We start from the raw sequence: 16,013 nt of genomic DNA, 5'->3' as shown, positions 1-16,013 counted from the left end.
CTTTTCCAATCACATGAACATTGCACTGGAAGCTGTTTTGGACAACTTTTCTTTGCTTCCTTCCAAACACCTGGCAGACCTCCGTGGAACGTTTAGAACACGATGGGAGATGTTTTCTGTGCTGGCACAGTTTTTCCTCGCCAGACATAGTGGAAAAGCTTTCTGCTAAGATGTAGACTACAACAGACGCTAAAGACCAAGGTACGATGCTCTCCGGAGCTAAGCGCCGCTCCCGGGCGTCTTTCGGCAGAAGCAGCGCTAAGGAGAGCCCTGCGAGCGGCACAATCGTCTTTGCGCGAAGAAGCCGCTTCTTCGCCTCCGGGAGCCGGAGAGAGCGACAGCTTCGGAAAGGCGCAGAAGGAAGCTGTACAACACTGGGATTGTGTGCGCAGCTTGCCAACTGATAGAAAACAGTACCTTAGCACTCTCCTGAATTTTCCAATCACATGAACATTCGACTGGAAGCTGTTTTGGACAACTTTTCTTTGCTTCCTTCCAAACACTTGGCAGACCTCCGTGGAACGTCTAGAAGACGATGGGAGATGTTTTCTCTGCTGGCACAGTTTTTCCTTGCCAGACATAGTTGAAAAGCTTTCTGCTAAGATGTAGACTACAAAAGACGCTAAAGACGAAGGTACGATGGCTCTCCGGAGCTAAGCGCCGCTCCCGGGCGTCTTTCGGCAGAAGCCGCGCTAAGGAGGGCCCTGCGAGCGGCACAATCGTCTTTGCGCGAAGAAGCCGCTTCTTCGCCTCCGGGAGCCGGAGAGAGCGGCAGCTTCGGAAAGGCGCAGAAGGAAGCTGTACAACACTGGGATTGTGTGCGCAGCTTGCCAACTGATAGAAAACAGTACCTTACCACTCTCCTGACTTTTCCGGTCACATGAACATTCGATTGGAAGCTGTTTTGGACAACTTTTCTTTGCTTCCTTCCAAACATTTGGCAGACCTCCGTGGAACGTCTAGAACACGATGGGAGCTGTTTTCTGTGCTGGCACAGTTTTTCCTCGCCAGACATAGTGGAAAAGCTTTCTGCCAGGATGTAGACTACAAAAGACGCTAAAGACCAAGGTACGATGCTCTCCGGAGATAAGAGCCGCTCCGGGGCGTCTTTCCGCAGAAGCCTCGCTAACGAGAGCCCTGCGAGCGGCACAATCGTCTTTGTGCGAAGAAGCCGCTTCTTCGCCTCCGGGAGCCGGAGAGAGCGGCAGCTTCGGAAAGGCGCAGAAGGATACTGTACAACACTGGGATTGTGTGCGCAGCTTGCCAACTGATAGAAAACAGTACCTTCGCACTCTCCTGACTTTTCCAATCACATGAACATTCCACTGGATGCTGTTTTGGACAACTTCTCTGTGCTTCCTTCTAAACACCTGGCAAACCTCCGTGGAACGTCTAGAACACGATGGGAGCTGTTTTCTGTGCTGGCACAGTTTTTCCTCGCCAGACATAGTGGAAAAGCTTTCTGCTAAGATGTAGACTACAAAAGACGCTAAAGACCAAGGTACGATGCTCTCCCGAGATAAGCGCTGCTCCCGGGCGTCTTTCGGCAGAAGCCTCGCTAAGGAGAGCCCTGCGAGCGGCACAATCGTCTTTGCGCGAAGAAGCCGCTTCTGCGCCTCCGGGAGCCGGAGAGAGCGACAGCTTCGGAAAGGCGCAGAAGGAAGCTGTACAACACTGGGATTGTGTGCGCAGCTGGCCAACTGATAGAAAACAGTACCTTACCACTCTCCTGACTTTTCCAATCACATGAACATTCCACTGGAAGCTGTTTTGGACAACTTTTCTTTGCTTCCTTCCAAACACTTGGCAGACCTCCGTGGAACGTCTAGAACACGATGGGAGCTGTTTTCTGTGCTGGCACAGTTTTTCCTCGCCAGACATAGTGGAAAAGCTTTCTGCTAAGATGTAGACTACAAAAGATGCTAAAGACCAAGGTACGATGGCTCTCCGGAGCAAAGCGCCGCTCCTGGGCGTCTTTCGGCAGAAGCCGCGGTAAAGTGAGCCCTGCGAGCGGCACAATCGTCTTTGCGCGAAGAAGCCGCTTCTTCGCCTCCGGGAGCCGGAGAGAGCGGCAGCTTCGGAAAGGCGCAGAAGGAAGCTGTACAACACTGGGATTGTGTGCGCAGCTTGCCAACTGATAGAAAACAGTACCTTACCACTCTCCTCACTTTTCCAATCACATGAACAGTCGACTGGATGCTGTTTTGGACAACTTCTCTTTGCTTCCTTCCAAACACCTGGCAGACCTCCGTGGAACGTCTAGAACACGATGGGAGATGTTTTCTGTGAAGGCACAGTTTTTCCTCGCCAGACATAGTGGAAAAGCTTTCTGCTAAGATGAAGACTACAAAAGACGCTAAAGACCAAGGTACGATGCTCTCCGGAGCTAAGCGCCGCTCCCGGGCGTCTTTCGGCAGAAGCCGCGCTAAGGAGAGCCCTGCGAGCGGCACAATCGTCTTTGCGCGAAGAAGCCGCTTCTTCGCCTCCGGGAGCCGGAGAGAGCGGCTGCTTCGGAAAGGCGCAGAAGGTAGCTGTACAACACTGGGATTGTGTGCGCAGCTTGCCAACTGATAGGAAACAGTACCTTAGCACTCTCCTGACTTTTCCAATCACATGAACATTGCACTGGAAGCTGTTTTGGACAACTTTTCTTTGCTTCCTTCCAAACACTTGGCAGACCTCCGTGGAACGTTTAGAACACGATGGGAGATGTTTTCTGTGCTGGCACAGTTTTTCCTCGCCAGACATAGTGGAAAAGCTTTCTGCTAAGATGTAGACTACAAAAGACGCTAAAGACGAAGGTACGATGCTCTCCGGAGCTAAACGCCGCTCTCGGGCGTCTTTCGGCAGAAGCCGCGCTAAGGAGAGCCCTGCGAGCGGCACAATCGTCTTTGCGCGTAGAAGCCACTTCTTCGCCTCCGGGAGCCGGAGAGAGCGGCAGCTTCGGAAAGGCGCAGAAGGAAGCTGTACAACACTGGGATTGCGTGCGCAGCTTGCCAACTGATAGAAAACAGTACCTTAGCACTCTCCTGACTTTTCCAATCACATGAACAGTCGACTGGATGCTGTTTTGGACAACTTTTCTTTGCTTCCTTCCAAACACCTGGCAGACATCCATGGAACGTCTAGAACACGATGGGAGCTGTTTTCTCTGCTGGCACAGTTTTTCCTCGCCAGACATAGTGGAAAAGCTTTCTGCTAAGATGAAGACTACAAAAGACGCTAAAGACCAAGGTACGATGCTCTCCGGAGCTAAGCGCCGCTCCCGGGCGTCTTTCGGCAGAAGCCGCGCTAAGGAGAGCCCTGCGAGCGGCACAATCGTCTTTGCGCGAAGAAGCCGCTTCTTCGCCTCCGGGAGCCGGAGAGAGCGGCAGCTTTGGAAAGGCGCAGAAGGTAGCTGTACAACACTGGGATTGTGTGCGCAGCTTGCCAACTGATAGGAAACAGTACCTTAGCACTCTCCTGACTTTTCCAATCACATGAACATTCCACTGGAAGCTGTTTTGGACAACTTTTCTTTGCTTCCTTCCAAACACCTGGCAGACCTCCGTGGAACGTTTAGAACACGATGGGAGATGTTTTCTGTGCTGGCACAGTTTTTCCTCGCCAGACATAGTGGAAAAGCTTTCTGCTAAGATGTAGACTACAAAAGACGCTAAAGACGAAGGTACGATGCTCTCCGGAGCTTAACGACGCTCCCGGGCGTCTTTCGGCAGACGCCGCGGTAAAGTGAGCCCTGCGAGCGGCACAATCGACTTTGCGCGAAGAAGCCGCTTCTTCGCCTCTGGGAGCCGGAGAGAGCGGCAGCTTCGGAAAGGCGCAGAAGGAAGCTGTACAACACTGGGATTGTGTGCGCAGCTTGCCAACTGACTGAAAACAGTACCTTACCACTCTCCTGACTTTTCCAATCACATGAACATTCGATTGGAAGCTGTTTTGGACAACTTTTCTTTGCTTCCTTCCAAACACTTGGCAGACCTCCGTGGAACGTCCAGAACACGATGGGAGATGTTTTCTGTGCTGGCACAGTTTTTCCTCGCCAGACATAGTGGAAAAGCTTTCTGCTAAGATGTAGACTACAAAAGACGCTAAAGACCAAGGTACGATGGCTCTCCGGAGCTAAGCGCCGCTCCCGGGCGTCTTTCGGCAGAAGCCGCGCTAAGGAGAGCCCTGCGAGCGGCACAATCGTCTTTGCGCGAAGAAGCCGCTTCTTCGCCTCCGGGAGCCGGAGAGAGCGGCAGCTTCGGAAAGGCACAGAAGGAAGCTGTACAACACTGGGATTGTGTGCGCAGCTTGCCAACTGATAGAAAACAGTACCTTACCACTCTCCTGACTTTTCCGGTCACATGAACATTCGATTGGAAGCTGTTTTGGACAACTTCTCTGTGCTTCCTTCTAAACACCTGGCAAACCTCCGTGGAACGTCTAGAACACGATGGGAGCTGTTTTCTGTGCTGGCACAGTTTTTCCTCGCCAGACATAGTGGAAAAGCTTTCTGCTAAGATGTAGACTACAAAAGACGCTAAAGACGAAGGTACGATGCTCTCCGGAGGTAAACGCCGCTCCCGGGCGTCTTTCGGCAGAAGCCGAGCTAAGGAGAGCCCTGTGAGCGGCACAATCGACTTTGCGCGAAGAAGCCGCATCTTCGCCTCTGGGAGCCGGAGAGAGCGGCTGCTTCGGAAAGGCGCAGAAGGTAGCTGTACAACACTGGGATTGTGTGCGCAGCTTGCCAACTGATAGGAAACAGTACCTTACCACTCTCCTGACTTTTCCAATCACATGAACATTCCACTGGAAGCTGTTTTGGACAACTTTTCTTTGCTTCCTTCCAAACACTTGGCAGACCTCCGTGGAACGTTTAGAACACGATGGGAGATGTTTTCTGTGCTGGCACAGTTTTTCCTCGCCAGACATAGTGGAAAAGCTTTCTGCTAAGATGTAGACTACAAAAGACGCTAAAGACGAAGGTACGATGCTCTCCGGAGGTAAACGCCGCTCCCGGGCGTCTTTCGGCAGAAGCCGAGCTAAGGAGAGCCCTGCGAGCGGCACAATCGACTTTGCGCGAAGAAGCCGCATCTTCGCCTCTGGGAGCCGGAGAGAGCGGCAGCTTCGGAAAGGCGCAGAAGGAAGCTGTACAACACTGGGATTGTGTGCGCAGCTTGGCAACTGATAGAAAACAGTACCTTACCACTCTCCTGACTTTTCCAATCACATGAACATTCCACTGGAAGCTGTTTTGGACAACTTTTCTTTGCTTCCTTCCAAACACCTGGCAGACCTCCGTGGAACGTCTAGAACACGATGGGAGCTTTTTTCTGTGAAGGCACAGTTTTTCCTCGCCAGACATAGTGGAAAAGCTTTCTGCTAAAATGAAGACTACAAAAGACGCTAAAGACCAAGGTACGATGCTCTCCGGAGCTAAGCGCCGCTCCCGGGCGTCTTTCGGCAGAAGCCGCGCTAAGGAGAGCCCTGCGAGCGGCACAATCGTCTTTGCGCGAAGAAGCCGCTTCTTCGCCTCCGGGAGCCGGAGAGAGCGGCAGCTTCGGAAAGGCGCAGAAGGAAGCTGTACAACACTGGGATTGTGTGCACAGCTTGCCAACTGATAGAAAACAGTACCTTAGCACTCTCCTGAATTTTCCAATCACATGAACATTCGACTGGAAGCTGTTTTGGACAACTTTTCTTTGCTTCCTTCCAAGCACTTGGCAGACCTCCGTGGAACGTCTAGAACACGATGGGAGATGTTTTCTGTGCTGGCACAGTTTTTCCTCGCCAGACATAGTGGAAAAGCTTTCTGCTAAGATGTAGACTACAAAAGACGCTAAAGACGAAGGTACGATGGCTCTCCGGAGCTAAGCGCCGCTCCCGGGCGTCTTTCGGCAGAAGCCGCGCTAAGGAGAGCCCTGCGAGCGGCACAATCGTCTTTGCGCGAAGAAGCCGCTTCTTCGCCTCCGGGAGCCGGAGAGAGCGACAGCTTCGGAAAGGCGCAGAAGGAAGCTGTACAACACTGCGATTGTGTGCGCAGCTTGCCAACTGATAGAAAACAGTACCTTACCACTCTCCTGACATTTCCAATCACATGAACAGTCGACTGGAAGCTGTTTTGGACAACTTTTCTTTGCTTCCTTCCAAACACTTGGCAGACCTCCGTGGAACGTCCAGAACACGACGGGAGATGTTTTCTCTGCTGGCACAGTTTTTCCTCGCCAGACATAGTGGAAAAGCTTTCTGCCTGGATGTAGACTACAAAAGACGCTAAAGACCAAGGTACGATGCTCTCCGGAGCTAAGCGCCGCTCCCGGGCGTCTTTCGGCAGAAGCCGCGCTAAGGCGAGCCCTGCGAGCGGCACAATCGTCTTTGCGCGAAGAAGCCGCTTCTTCGCCTCCGGGAGCCGGAGAGAGCGGCAGCTTCGGAAAGGCGCAGAAGGTAGCTGTACAACACTGGGATTGTGTGCGCAGCTTGCCAACTGATAGAAAACAGTACCTTACCACTCTCCTGACTTTTCCAATCACATGAACATTCCACTGGAAGCTGTTTTGGACAACTTTTCTTTGCTTCCTTCCAAACACTTGGCAGACCTCAATGGAACGTCCAGAACACGACGGGAGATGTTTTCTGTGCTGGCACAGTTTTTCCTAGCCAGACATAGTGGAAAAGCTTTCTGCTAAGATGTAGACTACAAAAGACGCTAAAGACGAAGCTACGATGCTCTCCGGAGCTAAACGCCGCTCCCGGGCGTCTTTCGGCAGAAGCCGCGCTAAGGAGAGCCCTGCGAGCGGCACAATCGTCTTTGCGCGTAGAAGCCGCTTCTTCGCCTCCGGGAGCCGGAGAGAGCGGCAGCTTCGGAAAGGCGCAGAAGGAAGCTGTACAACACTGGGATTGCGTGCGCAGCTTGCCAACTGATAGAAAACAGTACCTTAGCACTCTCCTGACTTTTCCAAACACATGAACAGTCGACTGGATGCTGTTTTGGACAACTTCTCTTTGCTTCCTTCCAAACACCTGGCAGACTTCCGTGGAACGTCCAGAACACGATGGGAGCTGTTTTCTGTGCTGGCACAGTTTTTCCTCGCCAGACATAGTGGAAAAGCTTTCTGCTAAGATGAAGACTACAAAAGACGCTAAAGACCAAGGTACGATGCTCTCCGGAGCTAAGCGCCGCTCCCGGGCGTCTTTCGGCAGAAGCCGCGCTAAGGAGAGCCCTGCGAGCGGCACAATCGTCTTTGCGCGAAGAAGCCGCTTCTTCGCCTCCGGGAGCCGGAGAGAGCGGCAGCTTCGGAAAGGCGCAGAAGGTAGCTGTACAACACTGGGATTGTGTGCGCAGCTTGCCAACTGATAGGAAACAGTACCTTAGCACTCTCCTGACTTTTCCAATCACATGAACATTGCACTGGAAGCTGTTTTGGACAACTTTTCTTTGCTTCCTTCCAAACACTTGGCAGACCTCCGTGGAACGTTTAGAACACGATGGGAGATGTTTTCTGTGCTGGCACAGTTTTTCCTCGCCAGACATAGTGGAAAAGCTTTCTGCTAAGATGTAGACTACAAAAGACGCTAAAGACGAAGGTACGATGCTCTCCGGAGCTAAACGCCGCTCCCGGGCGTCTTTCGGCAGAAGCCGAGCTAAGGAGAGCCCTGCAAGCGGCACAATCGACTTTGCGCGAAGAAGCCGCTTCTTCGCCTCTGGGAGCCAGAGAGAGCGGCAGCTTCGGAAAGGCGCAGAAGGAAGCTGTACAACACTGGGATTGTGTGCGCAGCTTGCCAACTGACAGAAAACAGTACCTTACCACTCTCCTGACTTTTCCAATCACATGAACATTCCACTGGAAGCTGTTTTGGACAACTTTTCTTTGCTTCCTTCCAAACACTTGGCAGACCTCCGTGGAACGTCTAGAACACGATGGGAGCTGTTTTCTGTGCTGGCACAATTTTTCCTAGCCAGACATAGTGGAAAAGCTTTCTGCTAAGATGTAGACTACAAAAGACGCTAAAGACCAAGGTACGATGCTCTCCGGAGCTAAGCGCCGCTCCCGGGTGTCTTTCGGCAGAAGCCGCGCTAAGGAGAGCCCTGCGAGCGGCACAATCGTCTTTGCGCGAAGAAGCCGCTTCTTCGCCTCTGGGAGCCGGAGAGAGCGGCAGCTTCGGAAAGGCGCAGAAGGAAGTTGTACAACACTGGGATTGTGTGCGCAGCTTGCCAACTGATAGAAAACAGTACCTTACCACTCTCCTGACTTTTCCAATCACATGAACATTGCACTGGAAGCTGTTTTGGACAACTTTTTTTGCTTCCTTCCAAACACTTGGCAGACCTCTGTGGAACGTCGAGAACACGATGGGAGCTCTTTTCTGTGCTGGCACAGTTTTTCCTAGCCAGACATAGTGGAAAAGCTTTCTGCTAAGATGTAGACTACAAAAGACGCTAAAGACCAAGGTACGATGGCTCTCCGGAGCTAAGCGCCGCTCCCGGGCGTCTTTCGGCAGAAGCCGCGCTAAGGAGAGCCCTGCGAGCGGCACAATCGTCTTTGCGCGAAGAAGCCGCTTCTTCGCCTCCGGGAGCCGGAGAGAGCGGCAGCTTCGGAAAGGCGCAGAAGGAAGCTGTACAACACTGGGATTGTGTGCGCAGCTGGCCAACTGATAGGAAACAGTACCTTAGCACTCTCCTGACTTTTCCAATCACATGAACATTCCACTGGAAGCTGTTTTGGACAACTTTTCTTTGCTTCCTTCCAAACACTTGGCAGACCTCCGTGGAACGTCCAGAACACGACGGGAGATGTTTTCTCTGCTGGCACAGTTTTTCCTCGCCAGACATAGTGGAAAAGCTTTCTGCTAAGATGTAGACTACAAAAGACGCTAAAGACGAAGGTACGATGCTCTCCGGAGCTAAACGCCGCTCCCGGGCGTCTTTCGGCAGAAGCCTCGCTAAGGAGAGCCCTGCGAGCGGCACAATCGTCTTTGCGCGTAGAAGCCACTTCTTCGCCTCCGGGAGCCGGAGAGAGCGGCAGCTTCGGAAAGGCGCAGAAGGAAGCTGTACAACACTGGGATTGCGTGCGCAGCTTGCCAACTGATAGAAAACAGTACCTTAGCACTCTCCTGACTTTTCCAATCACATGAACAGTCGACTGGATGCTGTTTTGGACAACTTCTCTTTGCTTCCTTCCAAACACCTGGCAGACCTCCGTGGAACGTCTAGAACACGATGGGAGCTGTTTTCTGTGAAGGCACAGTTTTTCCTCGCCAGACATAGTGGAAAAGCTTTCTGCTAAGATGAAGACTACAAAAGACGCTAAAGACCAAGGTACGATGCTCTCCGGAGCTAAGCGCCGCTCCCGGGCGTCTTTCGGCAGAAGCCGCGCTAAGGAGAGCCCTGCGAGCGGCACAATCGTCTTTGCGCGAAGAAGCCGCTTCTTCGCCTCCGGGAGCCGGAGAGAGCGGCAGCTTCGGAAAGGCACAGAAGAAAGCTGTACAACACTGGGATTGTGTGCGCAGCTTGCCAACTGATAGAAAACAGTACCTTACCACTCTCCTGACTTATCCGGTCACATGAACATTCGATTGGAAGCTGTTTTGGACAACTTTTCTTTGCTTCCTTCCAAACATTTGGCAGACCTCCGTGGAACGTCTAGAACACGATGGGAGCTGTTTTCTGTGCTGGCACACTTTTTCCTCGCCAGACATAGTGGAAAAGCTTTCTGCCAGGATGTAGACTACAAAAGACGCTAAAGACCAAGGTACGATGCTCTCCGGAGATAAGAGCCGCTCCGGGGCGTCTTTCCGCAGAAGCCGCGCTAACGAGAGCCCTGCGAGCGGCACAATCGTCTTTGTGCGAAGAAGCCGCTTCTTCGCCTCCGGGAGCCGGAGAGAGCGGCAGCTTCGGAAAGGCGCAGAAGGAAGCTGTACAACACTGCGATTGTGTGCGCAGCTTGCCAACTGATAGAAAACAGTACCTTCGCACTCTCCTGACTTTTCCAATCACATGAACATTCCACTGGATGCTGTTTTGGACAACTTCTCTGTGCTTCCTTCTAAACACCTGGCAAACCTCCGTGGAACGTCTAGAACACGATGGGAGCTGTTTTCTGTGCTGGCACAGTTTTTCCTCGCCAGACATAGTGGAAAAGCTTTCTGCTAAGATGTAGACTACAAAAGACGCTAAAGACCAAGGTACGATGCTCTCCGGAGATAAGCGCTGCTCCCGGGCGTCTTTCGGCAGAAGCCTCGCTAAGGAGAGCCCTGCGAGCGGCACAATCGTCTTTGCGCGAAGAAGCCGCTTCTGCGCCTCCGGGAGCCAGAGAGAGCGACAGCTTCGGAAAGGCGCAGAAGGAAGCTGTACAACACTGGGATTGTGTGCGCAGCTGGCCAACTGATAGAAAACAGTACCTTACCACTCTCCTGACTTTTCCAATCACATGAACATTCCACTGGAAGCTGTTTTGGACAACTTTTCTTTGCTTCCTTCCAAACACTTGGCAGACCTCCGTGGAACGTCTAGAACACGATGGGAGATGTTTTCTGTGCTGGCACAGTTTTTCCTCGCCAGACATAGTGGAAAAGCTTTCTGCTAAGATGTAGACTACAAAAGACGCTAAAGACCAAGGTACGATGCTCTCCGGAGCTAAGCGCCGCTCCTGGGCGTCTTTCGGCAGAAGCCGCGGTAAAGTGAGCCCTGCGAGCGGCACAATCGTCTTTGCGCGAAGAAGCCCCTTCTTCGCCTCCGGGAGCCGGAGAGAGCGGCTGCTTCGGAAAGGCGCAGAAGGTAGCTGTACAACACTGGGATTGTGTGCGCAGCTTGCCAACTGATAGGAAACAGTACCTTACCACTCTCCTGACTTTTCCAATCACATGAACATTCCACTGGAAGCTGTTTTGGACAACTTTTCTTTGCTTCCTTCCAAACACTTGGCAGACCTCCGTGGAACGTTTAGAACACGATGGGAGATGTTTTCTGTGCTGGCACAGTTTTTCCTCGCCTGACATAGTGGAAAAGCTTTCTGCTAAGATGTAGACTACAAAAGACGCTAAAGACGAAGGTACGATGCTCTCCGGAGGTAAACGCCGCTCCCGGGCGTCTTTCGGCAGAAGCCGAGCTAAGGAGAGCCCTGCGAGCGGCACAATCGACTTTGCGCGAAGAAGCCGCATCTTCGCCTCTGGGAGCCGGAGAGAGCGGCAGCTTCGGAAAGGCGCAGAAGGTAGCTGTACAACACTGGGATTGTGTGCGCAGCTTGGCAACTGATAGAAAACAGTACCTTACCACTCTCCTGACTTTTCCAATCACATGAACATTCCACTGGAAGCTGTTTTGGACAACTTTTCTTTGCTTCCTTCCAAACACCTGGCAGACCTCCGTGGAACGTCTAGAACACGATGGGAGCTTTTTTCTGTGAAGGCACAGTTTTTCCTCGCCAGACATAGTGGAAAAGCTTTCTGCTAAAATGAAGACTACAAAAGACGCTAAAGACCAAGGTACGATGCTCTCCGGAGCTAAGCGCCGCTCCCGGGCGTCTTTCGGCAGAAGCCGCGCTAAGGAGAGCCCTGCGAGCGGCACAATCGTCTTTGCGCGTAGAAGCCGCTTCTTCGCCTCTGGGAGCCGGAGAGAGCGGCAGCTTCGGAAAGGCGCAGAAGGAAGCTGTACAACACTGGGATTGTGTGCACAGCTTGCCAACTGATAGAAAACAGTACCTTAGCACTCTCCTGAATTTTCCAATCACATGAACATTCGACTGGAAGCTGTTTTGGACAACTTTTCTTTGCTTCCTTCCAAGCACTTGGCAGACCTCCGTGGAACGTCTAGAACATGATGGGAGATGTTTTCTGTGCTGGCACAGTTTTTCCTCGCCAGACATAGTGGAAAAGCTTTCTGCTAAGATGTAGACTACAAAAGACGCTAAAGACGAAGGTACGATGGCTCTCCGGAGCTAAGCGCCGCTCCCGGGCGTCTTTCGGCAGAAGCCGCGCTAAGGAGAGCCCTGCGAGCGGCACAATCGTCTTTGCGCGAAGAAGCCGCTTCTTCGCCTCCGGGAGCCGGAGAGAGCGGCAGCTTCGGAAAGGCGCAGAAGGAAGCTGTACAACACTGCGATTGTGTGCGCAGCTTGCCAACTGATAGAAAACAGTACCTTACCACTCTCCTGACTTTTCCAATCACATGAACATTCCACTGGAAGCTGTTTTGGAGAACTTTTCTTTGCTTCCTTCCAAACACTTGGCAGACATCCGTGGAACGTCCAGAACACGACGGGAGATGTTTTCTCTGCTGGCACAGTTTTTCCTCGCCAGACATAGTGGAAAAGCTTTCTGCCTGGATGTAGACTACAAAAGACGCTAAAGACCAAGGTACGATGCTCTCCGGAGCTAAGCGCCGCTCCCGGGCGTCTTTCGGCAGAAGCCGCGCTAAGGCGAGCCCTGCGAGCGGCACAATCGTCTTTGCGCGAAGAAGCCGCTTCTTCGCCTCCGGGAGCCGGAGAGAGCGGCAGCTTCGGAAAGGCGCAGAAGGTAGCTGTACAACACTGGGATTGTGTGCGCAGCTTGCCAACTGATAGGAAACAGTACCTTACCACTCTCCTGACTTTTCCAATCACATGAACATTCCACTGGAAGCTGTTTTGGACAACTTTTCTTTGCTTCCTTCCAAACACTTGGCAGACCTCAATGGAACGTCCAGAACACGACGGGAGATGTTTTCTGTGCTGGCACAGTTTTTCCTAGCCAGACATAGTGGAAAAGCTTTCTGCTAAGATGTAGACTACAAAAGACGCTAAAGACGAAGCTACGATGCTCTCCGGAGCTAAACGCCGCTCCCGGGCGTCTTTCGGCAGAAGCCGCGCTAAGGAGAGCCCTGCGAGCGGCACAATCGTCTTTGCGCGTAGAAGCCGCTTCTTCGCCTCCGGGAGCCGGAGAGAGCGGCAGCTTCGGAAAGGCGCAGAAGGAAGCTGTACAACACTGGGATTGCGTGCGCAGCTTGCCAACTGATAGAAAACAGTACCTTAGCACTCTCCTGACTTTTCCAAACACATGAACAGTCGACTGGATGCTGTTTTGGACAACTTCTCTTTGCTTCCTTCCAAACACCTGGCAGACTTCCGTGGAACGTCCAGAACACGATGGGAGCTGTTTTCTGTGCTGGCACAGTTTTTCCTCGCCAGACATAGTGGAAAAGCTTTCTGCTAAGATGAAGACTACAAAAGACGCTAAAGACCAAGGTACGATGCTCTCCGGAGCTAAGCGCCGCTTCCGGGCGTCTTTCGGCAGAAGCCGCGCTAAGGAGAGCCCTGCGAGCGGCACAATCGTCTTTGCGCGAAGAAGCCGCTTCTTCGCCTCCGGGAGCCGGAGAGAGCGGCAGCTTTGGAAAGGCGCAGAAGGTAGCTGTACAACACTGGGATTGTGTGCGCAGCTTGCCAACTGATAGGAAACAGTACCTTAGCACTCTCCTGACTTTTCCAATCACATGAACATTGCACTGGAAGCTGTTTTGGACAACTTTTCTTTCCTTCCTTCCAAACACTTGGCAGACCTCCGTGGAACGTTTAGAACACGATGGGAGATGTTTTCTGTGCTGGCACAGTTTTTCCTCGCCAGACATAGTGGAAAAGCTTTCTGCTAAGATGTAGACTACAAAAGACGCTAAAGACCAAGGTACGATGCTCTCCGGAGCTAAACGCCGCTCCCGGGCGTCTTTCGGCAGAAGCCGCGCTAAGGAGAGCCCTGCGAGCGGCACAATCGACTTTGCGCGAAGAAGCCGCTTCTTCGCCTCTGGGAGCCAGAGAGAGCGGCAGCTTCGGAAAGGCGCAGAAGGAAGCTGTACAACACTGGGATTGTGTGCGCAGCTTGCCAACTGACAGAAAACAGTACCTTACCACTCTCCTGACTTTTCCAATCACATGAACATTCCACTGGAAGCTGTTTTGGACAACTTTTCTTTGCTTCCTTCCAAACACTTGGCAGACCTCCGTGGAACGTCTAGAACACGATGGGAGATGTTTTCTGTGCTGGCACAATTTTTCCTAGCCAGACATAGTGGAAAAGCTTTCTGCTAAGATGTAGACTACAAAAGACGCTAAAGACCAAGGTACGATGCTCTCCGGAGCTAAGCGCCGCTCCCGGGCGTCTTTCGGCAGAAGCCGCGCTAAGGAGAGCCCTGCGAGCGGCACAATCGTCTTTGCGCGAAGAAGCCGCTTCTTCGCCTCCCGGAGCCGGAGAGAGCGGCAGCTTCGGAAAGGCGCAGAAGGAAGCTGTACAACACTGGGATTGTGTGCGCAGCTTGGCAACTGATAGAAAACAGTACCTTACCACTCTCCTGACTTTTCCAATCACATGAACATTCCACTGGAAGCTGTTTTGGACAACTTTTTTTGCTTCCTTCCAAACACTTGGCAGACCTCTGTGGAACGTCGAGAACACGATGGGAGCTCTTTTCTGTGCTGGCACAGTTTTTCCTAGCCAGACATAGTGGAAAAGCTTTCTGCTAAGATGTAGACTACAAAAGACGCTAAAGACCAAGGTACGATGGCTCTCCGGAGCTAAGCGCCGCTCCCGGGCGTCTTTCGGCAGAAGGCGCGCTAAGGAGAGCCCTGCGAGCGGCACAATCGTCTTTGCGCGAAGAAGCCGCTTCTTCGCCTCCGGGAGCCGGAGAGAGCGGCAGCTTCGGAAAGGCGCAGAAGGAAGCTGTACAACACTGGGATTGTGTGCGCAGCTGGCCAACTGATAGAAAACAGTACCTTACCACTCTCCTGACTTTTCCAATCACATGAACATTCCACTGGAAGCTGTTTTGGACAACTTTTCTTTGCTTCCTTCCAAACACTTGGCAGACCTCCGTGGAACGTCCAGAACACGACGGGAGATGTTTTCTCTGCTGGCACAGTTTTTCCTCGCCAGACATAGTGGAAAAGCTTTCTGCTAAGATGTAGACTACAAAAGACGCTAAAGACGAAGGTACGATGCTCTCCGGAGCTAAACGCCGCTCCCGGGCGTCTTTCGGCAGAAGCCTCGCTAAGGAGAGCCCTGCGAGCGGCACAATCGTCTTTGCGCGTAGAAGCCACTTCTTCGCCTCCGGGAGCCGGAGAGAGCGGCAGCTTCGGAAAGGCGCAGAAGGAAGCTGTACAACACTGGGATTGCGTGCGCAGCTTGCCAACTGATAGGAAACAGTACCTTAGCACTCTCCTGACTTTTCCAATCACATGAACATTCCACTGGAAGCTGTTTTGGACAACTTTTCTTTGCTTCCTTCCAAACACTTGGCAGACCTCCGTGGAACGTTTAGAACACGATGGGAGATGTTTTCTGTGCTGGCACAGTTTTTCCTCGCCAGACATAGTGGAAAAGCTTTCTGCTAAGATGTAGACTACAAAAGACGCTAAAGACGAAGGTACGATGCTCTCCGGAGCTAAACGCCGCTCCCGGGCGTCTTTCGGCAGAAGCCGAGCTAAGGAGAGCCCTGCGAGCGGCACAATCGATTTTGCGCGAAGAAGCCGCATCTTCGCCTCTGGGAGCCGGAAAGAGCGGCAGCTTCGGAAAGGCGCAGAAGGAAGCTGTACAACACTGGGATTGTGTGCGCAGCTTGCCAACTGATAGAAAACAGTACCTTACCACTCTCCTCACTTTTCCAATCACATGAACAGTCGACTGGATGCTATTTTGGACAACTTCTTTTTGCTTCCTTCCAAACACCTGGCAGACCTCCGTGGAACGTCTAGAACACGATGGGAGCTGTTTTCTGTGAAGGCACAGTTTTTCCTCGCCAGACATAGTGGAAAAGCTTTCTGCTAAAATGAAGACTACAAAAGACGCTAAAGACCAAGGTACGATGCTCTCCGGAGCTAAGCGCCGCTCCCGGGCGTCTTTCGGCAGAAGCCGCGCTAAGGAGAGCCCTGCGAGCGGCACAATCGTCTTTGCGCGTAGAAGCCGCTTCTTCGCCTCCGGGAGCCGGAGAGAGCGGCAGCTTCGGAAAGGCGCAGAAGGAAGCTGTACAACACTGGGATTGTGTGCACAGCTTGCCAACTGATAGAAAACAGTACCTT

The sequence above is a fragment of the Ammospiza caudacuta genome, chromosome 2 (genome assembly GCF_027887145.1).
Source record: "Ammospiza caudacuta isolate bAmmCau1 chromosome 2, bAmmCau1.pri, whole genome shotgun sequence".
Classification (NCBI taxonomy): domain Eukaryota; kingdom Metazoa; phylum Chordata; class Aves; order Passeriformes; family Passerellidae; genus Ammospiza; species Ammospiza caudacuta.
The sequence above is the reverse complement of the archived record's forward strand: the minus strand, read 5'-3'. Positions refer to the sequence as shown.